The sequence below is a fragment of the Mastomys coucha genome, unplaced genomic scaffold (assembly GCF_008632895.1).
Source record: "Mastomys coucha isolate ucsf_1 unplaced genomic scaffold, UCSF_Mcou_1 pScaffold13, whole genome shotgun sequence".
NCBI lineage: Eukaryota > Metazoa > Chordata > Mammalia > Rodentia > Muridae > Mastomys > Mastomys coucha.
The window spans coordinates 59,850,557-59,868,029 of NW_022196895.1; positions in this window are offsets into that span (position 1 = coordinate 59,850,557).

Below are 17,473 nucleotides of genomic sequence, written 5' to 3' on the forward strand. Positions count from 1 at the left end.
GGAGTGGAGGAAGGGAAACTGGTCAGGATGTATTGTATGGGAGAAAAATAAATTTAAAAACATAGAATTTCACCTCTTTTTATCAAACGTGCACATCAACTCCACTTAAACTTTCTAGTAACATACAGTTTAAAGTGAAATGAGTCAGACTTCTGCAGCTTGCCACTGTCGTTTTACCGACCCTTTCTGTCTTGTTGAGCAAAACTGGGTCAAAGGAAGGGATAGACTGAGAGAAGACATGGACAGGGTCAATGTATGTGTGTGTGTGTGTGTGTGAATTCTGTGAGGCAGTGATGAAGCACCTCGGGTTGTATTGTGGAACGATGCTGCCCTGAGATCCAAGACTATGAAGGGTTGCCTGCCACAGGTGTGTAGCGAGGCAGAGACCGCAGGGGAGCTGGCAGACATGCATGGCTGCTGAATGGCAGAATGGGAGAGAATGAGGACAGGAAGACCTGACCTGAGACCTAACCATGCCTCCCCCAAGAGCCAAGAGAGGGAAGGCGCCATTAACAGATGACAGAACTTACGGGTGAGTTGAGGTGGAGCAGAAGGATACAGGAAACACGGAGCTGCTGCTGTTTCTATTTGAACCTTGCTTTTCCTGTTTTCCTTTGACAGTACAGAGAGCTGAACCCGGAGCCATACACGTTAGCCAAATACGATGGAGCTGTATGCCCGGCTGTGATTTGTTTTAATCAGATAAAAGGCATAGCAAACATCCCATCGTTCTAATGTGTGTAACTCAACGAGCTTTGAGAGATCCACAAGGCAGCACAACGTTGTCACTATTTAGCTCTGTAATGTTTCGATTCCCCCCAAACCTGCAGTCATTAATAGACTTTTTCACCTTACCTTCTCTCTACCCCCAACCCATAGCAACTTACCAATCTTTTTGGACCTACCTATTTGAGAGACTTCAATACACCCAGAACTTCAACAAGGCCCATTCATTCACAGTAGTTGTATAGTTGCAGGTGTCTGAGCTTCATTCCGTTCTCCATGAGTACAACCTACAAACTATAATTTAATGACGCAAGGAGCATAAGACACACCCCCAAGGCTGAGGGAAAATTAAGGGCAATGGGCTATGCAGCACCCCGCCCCCGCAGAAAACGCATGCCTGGAGCAGGATCAGGGAGAGTTATCTGGAGGAACAGAGAGAGGGATGGGGCGATAGTCAAAGGCAGATGGCATCCTGGATACGTGACACAGAAAATCAGACAAGGTCAAAAAGCACCTGGGATCCCAGATGGGCCTGACTCCACAGTTCTAGAGACATCAGTCATGGGGACAGGTGGGTGGTAGTGACAGCTACTAGCCTTTGTGGTGTAGGTGTGGCTTGAGACTAGTATCTAACTCAGGGGATTATCCCTCACTACCTGATCCAGGTTACCCATAGGCCAGTCGAAAGCTCCAATTTCACAGGGAGTTTTCAGCCTTCCCTGCCCTACTCTCCTCCCATGACAAACATTTTGGAACTGTATCTTTACTGTCTTAATAAGGCATCCAAAGATTACGCCTTCTGCCTCTATACCCAATCACCAATAATAATGTCAAGCGAGAGAAATCCTAATGAAGTAGTTCAATAAGGAGAAGGGGGAACAACTCTGCTCAAAGACTCTTTAAATGTTTTAGTTACGGGTATGCATCGCTGTGGGGGTATGTGTGCAGGGTACAGGTGCTTGCAGAGGCCAGAAAGTAAATGCTGGATGCCCTGAAGCTGATGTCGGATCCCCTGAGGCTGGAGTTACGGGTGGTTGTGAACCACTCAGTCTGGGTTGCTGGGAACGAAACCAAGTCCTAGAACATAATGCACTCTTAACTTAACTCAACTCTGCTTCATCTGCTTGCCTTGTGGGACTGAGCAACTGCTGGATCCTCGGACTTCCATTCACAGCGGCTACTGACCATTGTGGGGAGTTGATTGTTGGGAGTTGGACTTACAGACTGTAAGTCATCAATAAATTCCTTTACTATGTAGAGACTATCATAAGTTCTGTGACTCTAGAGAACCCTGACTAATACAAAATTGATCATCACCTATGTTCAAATGAATTATCACTAGATAGAGGCAGATGAATAGACAACTGTTGCCTTGGTGATTTAAAGAGACAAGCGTCGTGTGATTTTTTATCTGAAACGGTTAATGACTCTTGGTAAAGACAAAGTGCACTGTCCAATGTTTAGGGAAAATAAGGTCTAAGTGTGAGCCTAGGATATAATAAGAGGTGAAGATAAAGCCCTGGTGCTTCCCACAGGAGGGCAGACGCAGGAAGTCCGAGGAAGAAAGAAGTACACGTGACAGTAATGTCAGGAGGCCAGGCAGATAATGCCTTTGTAGGTGCATTGGTCAAGATTCCTGTGTAAGTATAGACGCAGATGTGAAACAGAAGGAGAAAGCAAACAATACCACAGCTCTCCTTCAGAGAGGAGCGCTGGGTCACCCTGAGCGCCTCCCTCTCCTCACAAATTTGGACACCTGCTCTTTTTCCTTTTTGGGATTTTAAGTCCCCATCATGCGCCATGGTTGGGTCCCTGGTCTGTCTGGCAGGACGGACATTGGCACAACACTGGCCATGTGAGGAGATTTCTGCTGGTCTGTTGTGACCAACAAAGAGCATTAAATGAGTTGCTTGCAAACTCGTGATGACATTTTCTAGAGCCAGGAAACAAAACCCACAAAGTAAAAGAGAAGAGGCTAAGGTTTACATTCAGACGGTGGGTGCTCCGGTTATCTGGTACCTGGCATTCCCGGGATCGAGGAACTCCAGGCCTCTGGCAGACTGAGAGGTCATTCCTGCTCCCTGTGACCACTAGATGAGGTCATAGGCTATGAGGACCTCTAGCGAGCCCTGGCTTAGGCATGCCCCTGTGTCCGCACAGCTGACTGCATTCACAGCGGCTCTGCGTTCTGTCCAGCCCATCCCCTCGGTTTCCCTCCACCCCCTCCCGTTCCGACAATCCCCGTGTCACTGCCCAGGAGCATGGATGGCCCTTTGTCTCTTGCTGCCTGTGTGCATTCTCCAGTGGGCACAGCAGGCGACTTGCTGCAGGGCCTCTGTCCCAGCCAGGATTACTGGTCTGCGCGCAGCAGCAGATGGTAGCGCTTAGAGCCAAACTACACTCGCCTGCTTTGAACATCTTGAAAAGATTTCTTTAGAAGTTAAACTTGGCCTGGGAATGACAATATGGTTCCGTCTGTGGCTTTGAAAAGGTCTCTGGGTGGGGTGAAGGGAGTGGCAGCTTCAGAGCCCCCGCCCCCTCCGGCCTGGATTTGGCTCTTGTTCTCAGAGGCGGCCTTTCTTGTGTCTTGTGGCCCCTGTAGCTCCTGAACTTTGGCTCCATTGTTTGAGAGTCACACTTGCTTCCGGTGCCTTTGCTGCTGCGAGGCCACTCTGTGTCCAGAGCTGTCCCAGCCTGGCATGTTTTGATGATTCTGGGCAGCTCGGGAGTCCCATGGGGCAGGAGCATGTTGGTGCCCCAGGATAGTTTTTGCTTTCCTTTCAACTGTGAGCCTCAGACATTTGAGATTTGAGACCTAAATCCTCTGGCATGAGCCTGGACCAAGTGACAGCTTCTGAAATCTTGGCGCTCATGCCTAATTGCCCTGGAATAATGCCCTCCAAATCACTGTTCCAGCCTTGTACCATTTAATGAATCCTTTGAGGGACAAAGGGTTTGATCATTTCTGAACTCGGATAACATTTCCCTTTGCCCACCCCTGCCATTTTCCTGCCCCAATTTGGCCATGCTAAACTCTGTCCAGGAAGACTCAACTTACCCCAAAAGGAGCCCGCAGGACTGTCCCAGGGGTGAGTGAGGTTTTAAATTAGCAGAAAAAGAATGCAGGGCTTAGCGCTCGGCCAGATTGGCCCTGTCTCTCACAGGAGCCTCTGCAGCCAGCACAGGCACCATTGCCCATTTATGAGATGTCAGGTGGTCTACAGATGGGAACACAGCATTATTGATTTTTACTAGCCTGCTAAAACCGAAAGAAAGGGAAAAAAAAAAAGAGCTCCCAGTGAAGCTTTATTTCCTAAATGATGATTCCAGGGCTCCTAGTTTGTCAGCAGCAAATGTAAAATATTGGGACTGATGGCGATATAATAAAATGAAATATTCTTAGAGCCATTAACTTCAGAAAGGAGCAGCAGATCTCTGCTCTGGCTTGAGGTTGCAGGGTGGGAGAAAGCCCCGCGGAGGGCAGGGCACGGGAAGGCAAAGAACAAACCCAGCAGCTCCAAGCCCCCAGGCAGCTTCTTTGATAAGGTTGCACGTGGATATGAAGAAATGAATCCCGGTGGCTCTAAATATAAACAGTCCCTCTGTAGGCAGCCATGGGGACCTGTGCTCCACTGGTCTGATGCTCTCCCTACCCAAGGACATGCCTTAGGGAGTGTGAAAAGTTTAGGGTCGGTCTCTGAGTGCTTAGCGGGCTGCCTTTATTGTACGACTTGTGTAGAGCTCCTTCGGCTGAAGCATCCTGGCTTCTGGTTAGAATGCATAGACAGGTGCAGTTCCTGGAGCCACTTCACTGATTGTGTGTTCTGGTTGGGTCACTTTTCTACAAATATTTGACCTTAAACCTGTCTGGAAAAATCCCCCTGTTAGCTCATAAAAAAAAAAAAAAAATCTCATGAGATCTCTCCTAGAAAGGAGGGTCCTATTTTGTGGCTGAGCCACCAGGTCCTTTTAAGTATGTCATCATGCATTTGTGTGAGTGTGCATGTTCATGAACATAAGTGTGTGTGTGTGTGTGTGCATGCATGTGTGTGTATGTATACATGTGTATGTGTGTGTGTGTGTGTGAGTGTGCGTGTGTGCATACAATTTTTATATACTTGTTGGATTGAGATAGGGATGATAATTTGATTTGTGGAAACTTCCTAAACTGTGCAGCAGGCATTGTGGCTCTGTAGAAAATATATGAGTTGATTGATTGGTCTTTTTGAAATTAAAAGGTCAAGGTGATGTGAGACGTGAGACCTAGGCTCTGGCCAATGGATCAATCAGCAAATATCTATTGAGCTTGGAAAAATGCTGGGTTGCACACTTTTACAGATTCATAGAAACATACATTTCCCTGCCTCAGGTGACAGAAATGCTCGGGGAAGTCACCAGCATTTGAGTCCACAAACTGAGTCCTGAAATAACAGGACCTCAGATGAGAGTGGAGCCTGGAGATCCCTTGAACAAGGAAGCTGCCATTAGCACCCAGTAGAATGTCTTAAACTCTAGCTCAGGGCTACTGATTGGCAGGACAGTTCTACCTTTCCCAATGGGTATCATGGGCTGTGCTCTTAGGTTACCAATGAACCCAGTGGCATTTAGATCCACCTCTCTCCCAGCTCTCTTTTCTGACAGGTGCCCTGGACAGTGGCTCATGATGCTGGAGTTACGTAGAAAGGACCTGGGAAACTTCGATCTTCAAGTCTGAGGGGCCACTTGTACCAACACAACTGGCTGTAATCCAACAAACAGTAAGGAGCCATGAAGTGATTTGTTGAAGGCTCTGTAGTCATCATCTAACCCTGAATGTCTTCAGAATTCAGAATGAGTACTATTAGCACCCACAGATAGCTTGTGGAGGATGCTCCTGCTCAGAGAAGTGACAGAATCTTTTCTAAGGATATACCAACAAACGGTATTCAAAAATAATAATTTTGCTCCTTTAGAGGTTAACTAATGGATTAAGAGTCAAGTCTTGGCTGTCATAATCCCACACATAACTTCAAGGTGAAGATGGAATACCTCTCTCCTCTGGTGGTGTTCCACCATGAGGAGCCATGTTCTACATGGTCAGGGTTGGTCAACTCTCAGGAACGATGGTGATCACTCACAAAGAAACAGGCAGCATGGTGTGTTGTGTGCATCTGTTCAGGATTTCTCCTATGAATAATTTCAGAATTTACATAACATCAAGATTTGATTTGATGCTGGGTGTACTGTTTATGCCAAAGTCAACACCTATAGAAATAATTCAGCTTTCAGCTATAGAGCAAAATAAATCACTGTAGAGGCAGTCAAAAGAGACCTCCAAGAAGTAAGTTTTGCTGAATCTCCACTTTTCACGAGAGAATTATGGAGGAATTTCAAGGGCAAACTCTTCTCCTGTCTTCTTTTCTCTACCCTTGCCCCTGCCTCGTTAATGGTTACTCTCTCACTGTAACCAAGGTAACCAGGGCCTAAGCAGAAAGGACCCGTCTCTGTCAGAGGCTGGATGCTCAGCACGGGTTAACCCCAGAGGGGACCTGAATGACCAGCGGTACAGAATCCCTCTCCTCACATCTGCCAGGGCTGAGTGACAGCTGAAAGACTGGATGTGTCACCAGGAGACAGAGGAGGACCCAGAGCACAGGAGATTCTTATCACTTTTGTGAGCACCTCGAATTACAGACATTAGGTCCAGGGCATTGTTTAGCAATACGTGCCACCGCAATCGGCGTTTGTTCATTGATTAACATGAATGCATATTGTAGCTGGTGTCTGAGGATACATAATTTGTGTCAAAGGGTTGCCTTTGTTCCTGGGGATTCTTGAGGGAAATGTGGAAGACCGAAAATAGCCTCGGTGTGAACTCCACCCCCTGAGCCTCAGCATTTGAGGTCCTGCAGCAGCTAGCTTCTTACAGACCAGGAGACAGGCAGGCAGTAAGCAGGCTCCAGGGTAGACATTAAGGACTGTAGATATCTTTGTCATACAAAGTGGTGGGGAGTTGTGCTATATGCTCTGACCCTCCCAAGTCCAGCAACACTGGGCCCTACCCAGCAGATGCCAATAGCGAGTCTTACCCAAGTTTCAACAACCAGCTACATCTGCTGCATGCCCTAGAGAAGCACTCCAGGGAGACAAAATGTGTGGGGCTTGCAGAAAACAAAAACAAAAACAAAACAAAACAAAACAAAAAAACCCACCTCTGGCCAGAACTGAAATCAAGCAAGTTAGGAAGTCCTTATATGATCTCCCAGTGACCCAACAGTTCTCTACTGTGGACTAATTAATTTTCACAGTAGTCCTCATAAGGGGCCCCTCTCTGCTTCTTTTTTCCCCCTTGTAGGTTTGTTTATTTTATATGTGAGTGAGTGTTTTGCCTGCTCGTATGTGCATCATATTTGTGCCTTGTTCCCACAGAGGTCAGAAGAAGGTGCTGGATCCTGTGGAACTAGAGATAAGAATGGATGCCAGCCACCCTGTGGGGTCTGGGAATGAATCCAGGTCTTCTGCAAAAGTGAGATAGATCAACTGCTGAGTCAGTTAATCCTCCAGGGCGTGCTTTTTCTCTTTTCCCAGTGAGGAAACTGAGGCAGAGACGTTAAGTTAATTTGCCAGAAGTCAAAAGGCTAACTAGAAGCAAGACTGAAATTTTAAACAGAGCATTCCTTTTATCTCTCTCCCTCACCCTTAAATATCAAAGAGCTTAAGAGATATTGGTGCCCCCCCCCAACCCCATAGCCCAGGACCTAAGTTCTCACACTGGTTCTGCCCTTTCTCTGGGGACGCCTTTATTACATTTGCTGCAGCTATGCCCACTGCAAGGTATGCCACCAGTCAGCTCTCTTTCATAACGCGCAGAGCACAGGAACAAAGATAGCAGCACCTGACTTAAGGCATAATCATTCTTCCCATCATGCACCAAGAACCTTTCTTGAGGGAATTGGGATGGGCTCTGATGAGGTTTGACCTTCCAAGCCCAGCCCCTACTCAGCCTGACACATTGCCCTGGGGGAAGTGTGCTTTTGTCCAAAGGTGCCATGGTAGAGTCTAGTCTTTAACCTCTCCAACTCGAGCCATGTTTACTAAATAAAACTGCTGTGCAGAATCCAGGCCTCCGGGGAGTAAGGCAAGGTGGAAGGCCAAAGGTCAAGAAGCAGGGTGAAAGGGCTAAGACCCTGGGGGAAACAGGAGATTAAACATCCCCTTTTCAAATCTGGAGCTTTGGATAATTAATTGTTCCCCAAACACGAAAGCAAGCAAGCAAGCGCTCACACTGACTGTCCTGGGCAGCTGCTGTCCCTTTCTTCCTCCCCATTCTCGCTGCAAGATGCCTTTCCCTAATACCAAGGTGCAATCTCGTCCCAGGAGGGGGGGGGGGGTTTGTTAATGGCTGTCCCCATTCAATGGTCCTCTTACCCTTTCAATGGAAGTTTATCACCCACACAAAGGGTGGACCCTGGAGGTACTAACCCGGCAAGTGTAAGGACAGTGGGGGTGGGATGACTTCATACTGGAACCATGGCTACTTGCAACGCGGTCTGTATGTCACTCATCATTCACACTACCTGGGCTACCCAGGATTTGGCTCTTTCCTACCTTTAGTACTGGAAATGGCTAGGGTGACCAGTGAGAGTGTAGTGGCTAATCTCCTGTGGCATACCTGTGGGGAAGCTAGTGATTTGTCTCTTGAAGTCTTTAAAACTGCTCTTCAGCCCTGCACTACCTTTGACCGGCATGTTGACCATGACTGTGAAATAGCCCATCTACAGGGATCTCAACTGGTTGCACACCGACATCTTTCCCATCTGTGAGATCTTGTTTTACACTTGCCACGACTAGCTTTTCAGGACCAGTGCAGCTGGGTTTCTGTTCCAGGGCTTCTGCAAAGGGAGAGAGACCCCCCAAACAGGAAAACTCCATCTAGGGGTTCTGGGAGCAGCCAGCCAGGGCACGCACGTACCTCCTGGAAGGTGCTAAGGCTTAAGCCAGTTCTAGAAATGTCTCGAGAGGTCTCCTCTGGTCACTCTTTGGTCAAGTGTGGAGAGTGTGGGATCAGCATCAGGTGTTACAAGAGGCAGTGTGTGTGTGTGTGTGTGTGTGTGTATACTTGAACAAGCTATCCAAGTGCTCCAGAAAGGAAGCATAAAGGACTCTTAGCCTCCCTTTCTTCTTCCTGAAAGGGTCGATGATGAGCCTCCGTTTTTGTGTCTGTGATAGCCCTGCTGTGAAGTACACTTAAGAAATCACAGTTTCTGAAATTCTATAAATCATTATTCTAGCCTGCTCCCTACTCCTTCAAAATCATTTATGGGGTGAAATATTTAGCGCTATGCACGTCCGTCTGTGTGCACATGCTGTCGGAAATTGTGCAGAGGTCTTCAGGTGACAGGTAGGTTAGAGGTGTCCCTCCAGCCCCTACCCCTGCTTTGCCCTTTCTGTGTATGTGCAGGTGTTTCAGTTTGAACTGTTGTCATAGCAGCCTTATGATCTCCTGATCCCCATTTAGCTGAAAGAGGCTGAGCTGTGTGGTGGGGATGGCTCAGCCTCTCTTTACAGCACCAGATAAAGGCCAGTGTCAAAGCAAGTGTGCTTGCATATACAGGACAGGGGAAAGGCCAGGACAGATGTGTACAGGGACAGAGCTGGCCCATGAGCAGATCAGTCAGAGATGATTTTGGAGGAAACAGCAGAACTCTTGAGCTCCTGTCATTTGGTTTGTACTGTGGCCATTCTCAGCAGAGTCTAGTCCGGTAACGAAGGGGTGAGTAAATTTACATCCTGTGGATTTGAAGCTGTGCAAAGAAGATTGAAAGAATTCACATTTCTATGGACTTGCTGCTTTGACCATGAGTGTTTGGGCCTGCTTCCTCAGGCCCTGGCCAAGGGTGCTCTGGCTCTTTCTAGCAATTTCCACTGCTTATTTCCCCTAACACACACAAGGACCAACTGAGCAGCAGCAGCAGCAGCCCAGATCTCCGAAAGGCAGGCCCTGATTGATTTGTCCTGGCTGATCGGTTTAATGTCCCTTCTCCCCAAACACCCATGTCGACAGCGGAGGTGCTACATTTTCCTCCGTGGGCCCAGCTGCTAGCCGCTGACATCCAACACCTAGAGGGTGCTTGCGAAGGTTTACAGGTACAACAAGCAAAATGAAAACCCGTAGTTTTTAAACCTTTATGAATTGAGAATGTAAACCTCGAAAATGGATCTGGGGCTACTAATGGACAATTGGTCTGCTCAGCCCATCATCCATCCTCTAGCGGAGGCCATTCATGGTACGCTTGCTTCTGAAAGCAGAGCCCTCATCTCCGTCTCTCTCCCATCTCCATCACAGCCAGGGAAACAGATACAGGCAAAAGGAAAGACCTGAGAGGCCTATAGCTCTACCTGTCCTGGTGAGGCTCTAGGAAGGTGCTGGCTGGGAACAGGGTAGTGGCTTTGCTTCCAAAGAGTCAGTCTGTTGGCTCTGGTCAAATGACTATCAATATGCAAACCAGAGAGACACCATCAGTACTCGATCCAGTGTGGAAATATAAAAGTGCCTATCACAAAAGAAAAGCACTTCCCAGCCATGCATGTCCATCGGGCACAGCAGCTGTGGCTGTCAAATGAGAAGCAGTATCGAGCCCAGGAGGCTCCTCTGCAGCTCACTATCTGTATGAACCCAGTCCACTGCTTTCTCATGTCACGTGCTGTCTCCACTGCTGTGCCTGGGAGCATGTCGCCCCAGAGAGGCCTTTTTGGGCAACTCTCTTTAAGGTTCCAGTCCTTAAATTCCTCACTCTTTATCTGTTTTATTGCCTCTGTAACAGTATTGTCATAGTTTCATCAGTGTTGCTGTGAGCAGATACCCCCAACGAAAAGCAACTTAGAGGAGAAGGGTTCACTGTGGCCCCAGGTTACAGTCCATCACAGCAGGGAAGTCAAAGGGGCAGGAATTTAATAGCTAGTCTCATCACATCTGCAGCCAGAGCAGAGAGAAATGGATATGTGTAAGCTCCCTACTCGGGTCAATGTCTCTACTCTTCCACATCTGGGACCCAAACCCAAGGAATGATGTCATAAAGGATAGTTCCCACAACAAACTCTCCAATTACTACAGTACATGCCTAGGGGCTAGTCCTATTTAGACAGTCCCTGGCTGGCTTGGAACTCAAAGAGATCTACTTACCTCTGGCTCCAGAGTTGTGGGATTGAGGATGTAGGCCACCACACCTTTCACCTTATGTTTTAAGAGATGGTCTTTCACTGAGCCTAAAGCTCACCATTTCTGTTGCGCTGGCTGACCATTAAACTCCAAGATCTGCCTGTGCTAACCCCCAAATGCTGTTAGGTATGCACAGGTATGTCCAGCTTTCACATGAGCACTATGGATGTAAACTTGGGTCCTCTCGTTTTTATAGCAAGTGGTCTGACCCATAAGTCACCTCTCCTGGTTGCCTACAAGGTGCTTTCAAGGTTCACCTATGTATCAGTATTGCATCAATGTATCAGTATTACATTAATGTTTCAGCATTACATCAATGTATCAATGTTACATCAATGTATTTGTATTACATCAATGTATCAATATTACATCTATGCATCAGTATTACATCTATATATCAGTATTAAAATGTATCAGTATTACATCTATATATCAGATTACAATGTATCAGCATTACATTTCTTTTGATAAATAATATTTTGTTATAAGCATATTAGACAGTTTAAAACTAGTTTTTAAAAAGGCCATGTGTATAACAGAGAAAAGGATGCCAGCAGCTAAGAGAAGACACTAACAGGCACTTAAATCATATCTAGAAGTCACCTAGCTATAAGCTGGCTTGAATGGGTCACAGTCTCAAGGATGGAGGTAACGACACATTTGGATTGATCCTGTTGATGGCATGGGGCTAGGTTTATGTAATAAAGAAATAAAGAGGCTTTGTTTTAGTACCATTCAAAAACAATTATTTATTTTTTCTTTTTATGTGTGTGAGTGTTTGCCTGCATGTATGTGTGTGCACGACATAGGTGCCTGGTGCCTTTAGCATCCAGAAGAGGGCATTTAATGCCCTGGCACTCAGTTTACAGACTGTGGTGAGTTGCCAAGCAGGTGCTGGTCCTCTTCAAGAGAGGCAAGTTCTCTTAACAGTTGATTCATCTCTCCAGCCCCTATTACCAATGTTTTACAAATATTTTTTAAGATTGTTTATTCATGGGAGAAAGTAGGAAATGAGTCATTTGTTTTCTTAGTACTGATTGAGCACAGTATGACTCCATGTGTCACCAGAGGCAATATGGCTCAGTGTACTAGATGGAAAGAGTCTCTGGGGGCACTGAAACATAAACCCGACTGACTTATAAAGGAAAGACAAAGCCATACATGGCTGTGGTTAGAATATCTTCCCCTTAGAACACTCTTCCACTGCTGATGGGAGTGCAAACTTGTACAACCGCTCTGGAAATCAATTTGGCAGTTTCTCAGAAGATTGGGAATAGTTTGACCTCAACACCCAGATATGCCATTCCTGGTATACTCAAAAGATGCTCCACTCGGGCATGTCTCACAAGGACATGTGCTCAACTATATTCACAGCAGCTTTATTCTTAATAGCCAGAAACTGGAAACAACCTAGATGCCCCTCAAATGAAGAATGGATAAAGAATATGGTTCATTTACACAGTGGACTAGTACTCAGCCATTAAAATCAAGGACATCATGAAATTTTGCAGGTAAATGGATGGAACTAGAAAATGTCATACTGAGTGAGGTAACCCAGACTGAAAAGGACATTCATGGTATGTACTCACTTATAAGCGGATATTAGCTATAAAGTACAGGATAACCATGCTGTACTCAACAGACCCAAAGAAGACAAATAACAAGGAGGGCCCAAAGGAGGATGCTTGAATCTTTCACAGAAGGGGAAACAAAATAGATATTGGAGGTCGACGGAAGGAAGGAACTGGCTGGAAGAAGGGATGGGGAGGAGTGAGGAGTGGGGGAGGTCATATAAGGGAGAACAAGGAAGAGAGAAGGGAGATTGGTAGTAGGGGGAAATCTCTAGGATGTGCCAGAGACCTGTGATAGGGAGAAGCCCCGGAGGGTCTATGGGAGTGACTCTAGCTGAGCCTCCTAGCAGTAGGGAATATGAATTCCAAAATGACCATTCTCAGTGGAGAGATAAGGACAGCAACTTACCGACAAAACTTTTGACCCAAAATGTATTCTGTCTACAACATGCGCAGGGACAAAAACAGAGCAGGGGTGGAGGGAGTGGCTAATCAATCACTGGCCCAAATTGAGACCTATCCCATGGGCAAGAACCAATCCCTGACAGTATTGTGATACTCTGTTAGGCTGGCAGACAGGAACCTAGCAGAACTGTCCTCTGAGAGACTCCACGCAGCAGCCAATGGAAAGAGATGCAGAGACCCACACCCAAGAATTAGATGGAGTTTAGGGGGTCTTACAGAAGAGTTGGGAGGATTGAGAGACCAGAAGAGGACAGGGACTCCACAAGAAGACCAGCAGAGTCAACTAACCTGGGCCCTTGGGGGGGGGGGGACTCCCAGAGAGTAAATCACCAACCAAGGAACCAGCACAAACTGGACCTAGGCCCCCTACCCATATGTAGCAGATGAGCAGGTTGGTCTTCATGCAGGTCCCCCAACAACTGGAGGAGGGTCTGTCCCTGAACCTGCTGCCTGCCCACCTGTAGATCCTGTGCCCCTAAATGGACTGCCCTGTCTGTCCTCAATGGGAGAGGATGCACCTAGTCCTGCAGTGATTTGAGGCAGAACCAGAAGGGACTGGGCAATGGGGAGCAGAAGGGGGTAGTGGGGGCTACACCAAGAGGGTGGCTTTCCCTTTTAAAAAGAGAAAGGGAAGGTAAAATGGGGGAAAACTTGTGTGAAGGGGTACTGGGAAGAGAAGAAGGGCTGATATTGGGTTGTAAAATGATGAGTGAATGAATGAATGAACAAACGAACAAACAAACAAATAAAAAAAAATTGAAGGGTGAGCTGGAGAGATGGATCAATGTTTAAGAGCACTGTATGCTCTTTCAGAGGACCCAGGTTCAATTCCCAGTACCCACAAGGAAGCTCCCGATTGTAACTCCAGTTCCAGGGGGATCCAACAGCCTTACACAGACGTACACTCAGGCAGAACATCAATGCACATAAAATTAAAAATAAATAAAGAAGAAAAGAAAAGGAGGGAGAAGATGGAGAAAGGAAAGAAGGAGGGAGAAGTGATAGTAGGAAGGGAGAGGAGGAGGAGGAAAAAGAGGAGGAGCAATCATCATCATCCCAGATCACCCTTGCCTGGGGGCCACACCTTGTTCCAGGTTCCTGTCCCTAGCGTCCCCAGTGCCTCCAGTATCTTCAGTGTCCCCAGCCTACCATTTGCATCTGTGAGCCCTGGGCATCCTAGTATCCATCATCCTTGGACCAACCAGAGACTCTTGCCAGATGCCAGCAGCTTCCCAGTCTTTAGAATTGAGAGGAAACAAATTTTGTTCTATAAAAGTTCTCCAGTCTCCAGTGTGGTTATAGGAACACAAACAGACCAAAACATATGATCCCTATATGCATGTTGCTTCTCTCAAAGTACATATACTGCTGACAATGTTTATTGAAGTTGAAAGCGTCCAGACACTCAGTGTCTGTGCCTACATAGCTGTAGATGATGACTGCGGTCTCAGGCTTGATCCGGAGTCACGAAAGGAGAGGCAGACTTGCCGTTGTCACAGTAAAGGCTGACTTAGCAGTTGGCTTTGGACCTTAGCCAAACATGGTATCATGTTAGACTGCAGCAACGACCCAGTTCTTCATCTTTTCCTGCAGCCATACCTTTGCCAAGTCTGAGCTTCCTCAACTGCAGGCATAGTGACCTGTCCCTGTCCTAACACTAGTGTCAGTCCTGTTATTTGCTTTGGCCAACGGGATGTCAGCAGATGCAAAGAAAGCTGTCTGGACCATGGTTGTGTCTGGGTAGTTCAAGGTCAGCATACAACCAGCTGACCCTGACCTGAGAGCTCCTTCACTGATTCTAGACATTACTGTGTGAGCAAGCGCTTAATTCTGAATGTCAGTGGGGGATTTTGTGATTGGCCATCACTGGCATACAGGAATGACAGATAGCTGGTATGGGGTCATTATGAAACCATTCTTAATAGCTAATTCTTTCTGGGATGGTTAATGTCCACATTCTTGCTTCAAGCCATCCCTGGGCTTCTGATTTTCTCGAACTTCAGCTAAACTTCTGCCTTTCAGTGTGTTACATACATATGCTCCTCTCTCTTGGTTCATTTGTGGTTCATTATGTTAATTTTCTCTCTCAATTTTTCATTACTTCATTATACAACATGAACACCAGGGCAAGAAAATGAACAAAGAGAAGCAGCAGAATTTCAGCAAATTGACTGCTCAACTGGAAGATTGAGATATGGGATGAATGAACGCACTCGAAAATGGAAAACATCGATTGCTTTACATTTCCATCCATTCCGCGTTCATCAGAGAATGCTCACAAATTGCGGCAGGACAATCATTAACCTGTCTTAACTACCCTAGAAGAACTGCTCTGTGACCGATTTCATTAAAGAATATTAATATGAGCTGCATCAGGGAGTGCAGAATATCCAAGAACAAAGGAGGAAGAGGATGGCTTCCTGTCAGTCATAGCCAGCTGGGAGCCTACTGTGATTTTCAAAATGAAACTGTGAATACCCAATATTTCTACTTAAATGCAGAATATTGTCAAGAGGTGATGTCTGACATGACATCAACTATCTCTAAGTGGTTTTCTGTCTCGTGTCCTGAAGAGGAAGACAACACAACAGGCAGACCACAAAAATGAAAGGCAGTGAAATACATGGGCATCAAAGTACTGTCCAGAATGTGAGAATGAGTACCTGTCTGAGCTTTTGATTTGAAGAGGTGCATTGCACTTTTTGAGATTGGACAGCTTCTCTTGAACCTCTACACTATTCCACACTCAAGCTCAGCAGTGGAAAGCAGAAATCAAGACCCTTGAGAGCTTAACCCCACATACTCAGGATTGGAACTCTGGAAACTGTTAACCCTTGTTGCATGCACACATGTAAAATTGTGGCCTTGATTGTCTCCTTGATCCACCCAAGAGAGCAGGAAACATGGGAAAAGAAAGGAAAGAATGAATGAGGTATGAGAGAAGAATGTGAATCGGGGAATCAGATCCAAGACCCTGGAGAAAAAGGATCAGGGAAATGTTTCACCCTCTGTGTCCTGAGACATATTGGAACTGTATAGTGCCTGTCCCTAACGTGCTCCTACTTTAAGTTGTTTCCTGAACTTAGTAAAAGAACATCAATAAGACAAGGTGAAGAGGGAAATTGTCATCTATCGCCCCTTTTGAAGTTTTCCTGTGTTCATGTTCATTTGTCTTCAACTCCAATTCTGGAGCTCAGAACACTGAGAAGCCACTCTCCCTGGGTGGGCTACTTGGCTTTTGAGTGAGCTGTAGTTCTCAGAAGTAGAATCTTTTGGTATTGGTGGGAGGAGACTGTCATATAACAAGTTGTAGGAAAGACACATGAGTCAGTGGGTAAGATGGGAAATGTTGACCTAAGAGTGTCTTGGTGAAGACTAAATGCACAAGCGGGTCTCTTGTGAAGACTAAAGGCTAACTAAGGACACTATTTGAGTTTGGCAGAGTAGAACTGAGCCAAATGATACTTTGTCCATGTCCCAGGGAACTCTACTATTAATTCTATAACAAGGATGCCATGAGGAAATGCCCATCAACTGATGGAAAGTACAAGCAGTGTACTTCTGGGCATAGCAGTATGTGGTCCCATCAGCTCTACCTTGGAGATGGTTACAGGGGTGGGGATAATTTTGAGGCAGCAAAGTCACAGAAAAGACAATTGAGTGATGTAAAAAAGAGTTGGAACCATTCTTCCTGTGAGCCAGTCTTTCAAAATACACAAATATAGGGTCACCCAGATTTGCTTAAGGATGGTAGGGGCATCCAGATTAAGTTTAAAATATTCTTTATTTGCCACAGATCCCTAGTAGCACCAGGTGTTTCTACTCCGTGAGAACCTCTGTAGTGGACTAAATCAGTCGCCAGAGACACTGGTCTGCTAGAGAAGAATCAGAAAGTTCACACCAAGGGCTCGGTAACTACAGAACCAAACCAATTCTCCAACTTTTCTCTGAGGGTTCTTCAATAAATGCCTTCTCTAAGCTTCTCAAGGGCTTCCTCTGCCCTTGCTAGCATCCAGCCTGTTGATTCTGAGACTATAGCAAGGAGCTTGTTGGTCAATGACATTCCAAATCTTTATTTCCTGCATGAGTTTTTGCAAAAGTGTCAAGCCACAAATCACCTAAGGGAAAGACAGCACAGTACCTCAGATGTTCACGTCAACAACTGATTCTAAGGCTGGTATAATGCAGAAGCCTTCGAGAGTCACAGAATTTAAGAGAGTCAGAGTCATCTTGGAAAAAATTTGGAGGCCTTGTCCTTCTGTCCTTCCACTGTGCTCCCCTTATTTCTAGTGTTTTCTTCACTTAGATCTTTAAAAATGAGATTGTCCTGAGCCCACTACATTGGAAACATAGATATGTTGTGTCCTTCCACAATGTCAGAATTAACGGTAAGTTCATAAGTTATATCAGAGTCCTAGCCGCTGTTTTCCCTCCTCCTCCTCCTTCTCCCCCTCCCCCCTCTCCCTCCTCTCCCTCCTCTCCCTCTCCCTCCTCCTCCTTCTCCCCCTCTCCC